The sequence below is a fragment of the Populus trichocarpa genome, chromosome 9 (assembly GCF_000002775.5).
Source record: "Populus trichocarpa isolate Nisqually-1 chromosome 9, P.trichocarpa_v4.1, whole genome shotgun sequence".
In the NCBI taxonomy this organism is placed as follows: domain Eukaryota; kingdom Viridiplantae; phylum Streptophyta; class Magnoliopsida; order Malpighiales; family Salicaceae; genus Populus; species Populus trichocarpa.
This window is the reverse complement of record NC_037293.2, coordinates 5389962-5395546: the sequence shown is the minus strand read 5'-3', so window position 1 is coordinate 5395546 and position 5585 is coordinate 5389962. Positions and strand designations below refer to the sequence as shown.

The following is a 5585-nucleotide window of genomic DNA, read 5'->3' as shown; positions in this document are numbered from 1 at the left end:
TCAACCTTGTTACATATGTTGATGAAAAGCTGGTGAATACTTTTTTACAACTGGGGAAATGTATAGTGTTTTTACAACGGTTATGGTCTTAGAAATAGGAATCCCTTATGGACACAACAGAACTTTTAGAGATCTCTTCTTCCTTTCTCAAATTCGTTTCTCTTTCATTCTTGTATTTTTCTATCTAATTTAAGGTGTGTTGTAACATCCCCACAGATTCCGGTTTATATGTGAATTTGATCATACGAAAATTTCATTCTTAAAATAACTTAATTCAAGAAAAGAAAATGAGTGGAAAACCTTTCCCAGAAATGCTTGGCTGAAAAATATTATTAGGACTTAATGCATATTTATCCATAGAAATGCCTAACCAGAGACGAGATTATCTACAGAATTGTAGTCTAGAGGAAAAAAATTAAACAATAAACTTGAAAAGGAGATGTTTTCCCCGATTTTGGAGATGTATTCTAAGTTGCTTGTCCCTTCTTTCCATCCAATTCATCATCATTGGTGCCATCTCCTACTATTTTCTTCCAGTACCAATGGTTTTGAAAGAGAAGGTATACCTCCTCTATTGGGACTTGCTTTGTTTCTGGCAGGAGAAAGAAGATGAAGCTGCCCATGAAGGCAACCATGGCACCAAATAACAAGAAAAACCCATAACGAAGATGGCAGAGAGACACGAGAAAGCATTGTGCTATCAATGCTGTGAAGATCATGTTGACACAGCCCACAATACTTTGTCCAGCTGACCTTGTCTCCAATGGAAAGAGCTCGCTTGGAACTAACCACCCTAGAGGACCCCAAGACCTTCCATAAGCAAAGCAACACAAGCAAATGATAACGACTAGGAACACGCTGAGTGCTTTCGAGAGAGCTTCTCCTTGTCCGAACTTCAGGGCAAGAGTTACTGCCAAAGCCACCTGCAGATTAAACAATTGAGTTAGTATTCAAGCCCTAGCGATATGCTAAAGATTTAAACGAGCCTGGCTTACCATGTAGCTGAACATTTCAAAACTAGCTTCAATAAAAAAAAGTTCTTCTGCCAAATTTGTCGACAAATGCGATTGACGTGAGCGCGCCAACAAAAAGTGCCCCACTAGTAATGATAGATGAATAAAGAGACGTTCCTGCCGCAAAACCCAAGCTTTGGAAGAAGACAGGAGCATAATAGAATTCATTCCAGTGAGCTGTTGAAACATTGGGATTTCCAGGGCCCCAATTATCAATTGGGGGCGATTCTTCCGTCTTAAGAGATTCCTGAAAGGGTTCTTTATGGCTTTTGCTTCGTTACTTGCATCAATAAGATCAGCAAACTCAGCATCAACATTCGTTGTACCTCTAACTTCCTCCAATATTTTTCTTCCTTCTTCTAACTTTCCTTGTTCTACAAGGCTGTTGGGCGTCTCAGGAAGGAGAATAGCACCTACACTCATTAAAACTGCAGGGATTACAGCTGAACCAAGAGATAACCTCCAACCCCATGGATGGATTTTTTCAGTTCCGTAATTTACAAGATTTGCTACTAGGATCCTCCAGCAGGTTGTTAGTTGAAACAACTTGTTATATTGTCAAAGAACCATCTCAACCCAATAGCTTAAACTGTTAGGTGAGGTCCCAGGATATGATTTATATTATTTTCTAACACACCCCCTCAAGTAAAAGTCCTTTGAGCTTGAAACTTGCACAGACTCACTTTATCTTGTTCTTAATTTTTATCAAATAAATGGGGATGGTGAGATTCGAACTCGTGACCGCTTGGTCATAAAGGCTCTGATACCATGTCAAAGAACCATCTCAAACCAATAGCTTAAGCTATTAGGTGAGGTCCCAGGATATAATTTATATTATTTTCTAATATATATCGCCCACGGGTTTTTGCAGGAGACATTTCTGACAGATTCAAGGGAACTGTCTGTACAATTAGGAAAAAAATGCTGTAAACAAATTAAGAGGTGTGCCTCAAAATACTTTTGGCTTAGGGATCATTGAGCATACCTGGTTGCTGAATCCAATGCCTACACCTAGAAGTAACCGTCCTATGATCAGCATTGCAATATTCATTGCACATGCATTGATAACAGCTCCAGAGAAGAAGCTTATTGATCCACATAGTATGCTTGCACTCCGGCCTTTACTTCCGGTCATGAAGGATGCTAAAAATGTGAAAACAAGGGCCCCAAAGTACAATGAAGACGTGAGTAGTGTAAGTATCTGGTTGTCATATTTGCAGTAATCCGTCTCGTGGAGATGACGCTGCTTCCTTTCATACACCTGGGAAGAATTTTTTTAAGAAATCATCCATGGAAGTCACTCCACCTGGAACCACCAATTTTCATGTTAAGTTTCATGATAATATATCATCTAGAAACAAGTGTAAAGTGAGTTTTTCTTGAAGATGAACCGATGTGCAATGCAAACATTCGATGTCAGCATATTAATTGCTTAAATTAACATGGATATGTATGCTTAAAACATATATATATATATATATATATATATATATATATATATATATATATGGATCACTTGACATAAGAAGCCAAAGATAAATACTCACCAGATACACCAAGATCATACCCAAAAAGGGATGAAATAAATAGTAGTTTTATACTCGTAGAGATGAGCCCCCTTTAGGGCTGCTCCATCTGCAAAAGCCCCCCCTGCTATCTCTGTCTCTCTATTGCTCTGTCTCCCCCTCTCTTCAAGTGTTTGCTATCAGCACATACAGTATATTGCATGAACCGGCAGGATTGTATGTATATATATATATTAGAAATTAAATCAAGGATGTCTGTTGTAAGTTAACCGAATGTCATACACTGAGGTGTTGTATAGTCAATATTCTACCCATATTCGAACTCAAATATAATTAATAAGATTTCTTTTGTTTAATTAAAAAAAAAGTTTTCTTTTGATTTTTACGTGTATAAAACAAGGACAAAAACTTCCATGAACTGTTGAGAGTTGACAACTTTTTTTATTTATTTATTTTTCATTGATATAAACACCTAATGATGTAATTAATTAAATATATCAATGAGGAGATTTTTTATACGACTTTGGAACAGATATGATAAAATTATTCCTAGATTATAGCAAAACATTAAAGATGAGATGGGTGAGAGTGAGTTGGAATAAGATCTGGTCACCAAAATACGAACTTTAAACCATTTGACCGAATCTTCCCGACTTGATGAACAGATTTTCCTCTTTAGATAAGGGATTCCGAATTGAAGAACAAATAGCTGTAAAAGGGCTCAAATAACAGCTAGTTAAACCTTGATCTCATACGAATGGCAGCAAGGAATAATTAAGCCCTCAGAAAGCAGGACGTCAAGCCAGGGCATAAAGGCTCGCCGTTCCTTGCCTCGGGTGAATTAACACTGTAGTGCTGAAAGAGAAGGGATTTCTGAAATCAGACAAATAAACAAGAAACTGCAGTATTATTAATAGTCATTCAAGAATCTAATAAGGAGTTGAGACGCCAAAATCCGGTGGATTCCTGAGAAGAAAACAAATAGCTAGTGGCTTCCTAATTAGATTTCCAAAAAGCGTAAACAGAAGAAATTGCATAACAGTTGGTTTATGTTTTGTTAGGATAATCATCTTGACCACCAGTACTCTTCATGCTCATGCAACTGATTCGATTACGTTGGAATTAATTTTGAAATCTAGAATAACGTAAATGTGAGCTTTTTTTTAATGTTTTCTATGATTTGAAATTATTCTAGTTTTGCCTCCTAGCAAATTATCCTGCAGATAATGTCATTTTTTTATTACAAATGATAGAATTTATTTAATAGTTGGGTACGGTTTCTACCTTAGAAAAGGATGATACTAATTATGTAATAATATTTATTTTATTATGTATACGTTATTTATTTATTGGGTGTTAGCCCGCATGCAGCTAGCGAGGTATTCGAACTAGTGTGTGTATTAATTTTCAACTTTTTTAGTATATATATTTTTAGAATTTATTTCTTTTAAATATCATTATATTTTTTTATTAAAAAAGATATTTATCTAAACGTTGAGAGTCCTTACATCTACTAAAAAAGATCTTTTACAAATATCAGCTATCAATCACTTTGATCTACCAGGTAGAATCTATCAATCACCTTAGTTAATGAAAAATGAATCAGATTGTTAAAACCGAAAAATTAATTGATTATTCAATACATAAGCTTTGCTTCTACGCTACTTTGATTTTTTGAGAGATCATTATTATGCGTTCATGATTTAATGCATTAATGAAAAAAAATTGTAATTTAAGTTCAAATTATGGACTTCCTCCCTCAAATTAGACACTATAAAAAGAGATATATTTTGATATACCCGATTATATATGTGTATCCTAATGGATCCATTACCTTTAAATAATTACCCCGTGCCTTCCTTATAGGTAGCTATAATAGCTCGAGCAGGATGGGAACAACATGGACCAAGTTTGACTAGATGGATACTCTACCCAAGAGAAGGGAATCTTTTCTCACAAATATATCCAATCACATTTGGAAGGAAAATTATTATTATTAACCATAAATAAAAAATGCACGGGGAATACTTTGTGCAAAATGCATTGTGGATCCTCTCACTTAGTACCGTGGATAGACTATTCACACAATCTTTCTTTTTCTTTTTTTTTTTAGTTTGACCTTTATTGAACCAAATTACAGGCCATTTTATTGGGGAAGAGTGATATCAAAAGATACAGAACCAAATTGAGAAACACGGAGGGAATGTGTAGCTTTAATAAAGTTTGGGCAAAATATTTATTATAGTCCTCATACTTTCTAAATTATAAATATTGGATCCCTTTAGTTTTCAAAATTTAAGGGCAAAATCAATTTTGATCTCAAACTTTATTTTTGTTATTTTTTCATTCCTGGTTTGAGAAAGGTAAGAGAAAGACGCTAGAATTCAACACTAGAGAGAGAAAGTTTCCATTGCACTGAATTTGGCCGCAAAAACGTTTGATATTAGTGTTAAATTTTTTTATTTGATGAGGGGAGTTCACAGTAGGTGTTTTTTACCTTGAAATTGCCTAAAAACATATTTGAGCTTGGTAAGATTTTTTGTTTTTGGTTGATTTCGAGTTTCGGGATGGTTTTTTGGTTTTTTTAAAGGCATGAATGGGTTTATCAAGTTGCCTAAGATGTTTTCTAGGTGTCTTTGGTAGACAATGAGTTGAAAAATCAGTTTTTAAGTCGAAGAAACTTATGCCCTGATTTTGTAGCCATGGTGGTGGCTGAAAACTAGGTAATATCAGACTACATGTCGTCTGACTTATTTTCTTTTAAAAAAAATTGAAGGACGACATGTTCTCCACATCATCAAGAATAAAAAAAAATAAGGGCCAAGAAAACGAGCCTCCTCTTCCAGGCGCGGGCCCTTATTGGATGGGCCAAGCGTGTTGTCCTGGTTTGTCAGACCCTGCAGTGCCTGACCTTTTCTGTTTTTTTTTTAAATTAATTAATGTCGTTTTATATGTATTTTTAAAAAAATAATTTTAAAATTTATATTTAAATTAATACTCCTCTCTTTTAATTTTTTTTATCTAGCCTCTTTTAAACAATGATTAT

At 34.9% G+C, this 5585-nt stretch overlaps 1 pseudogene; it reads right to left on the bottom strand.

Moving 5' to 3' along the window:
• Nucleotides 1–338: 338 nt before the first annotated feature.
• On the bottom strand, nucleotides 339–2854 carry LOC18102023 (sugar transport protein 14-like; annotated as a pseudogene).
• Between the last annotated feature and the right edge of the window lie 2731 nt (nucleotides 2855–5585).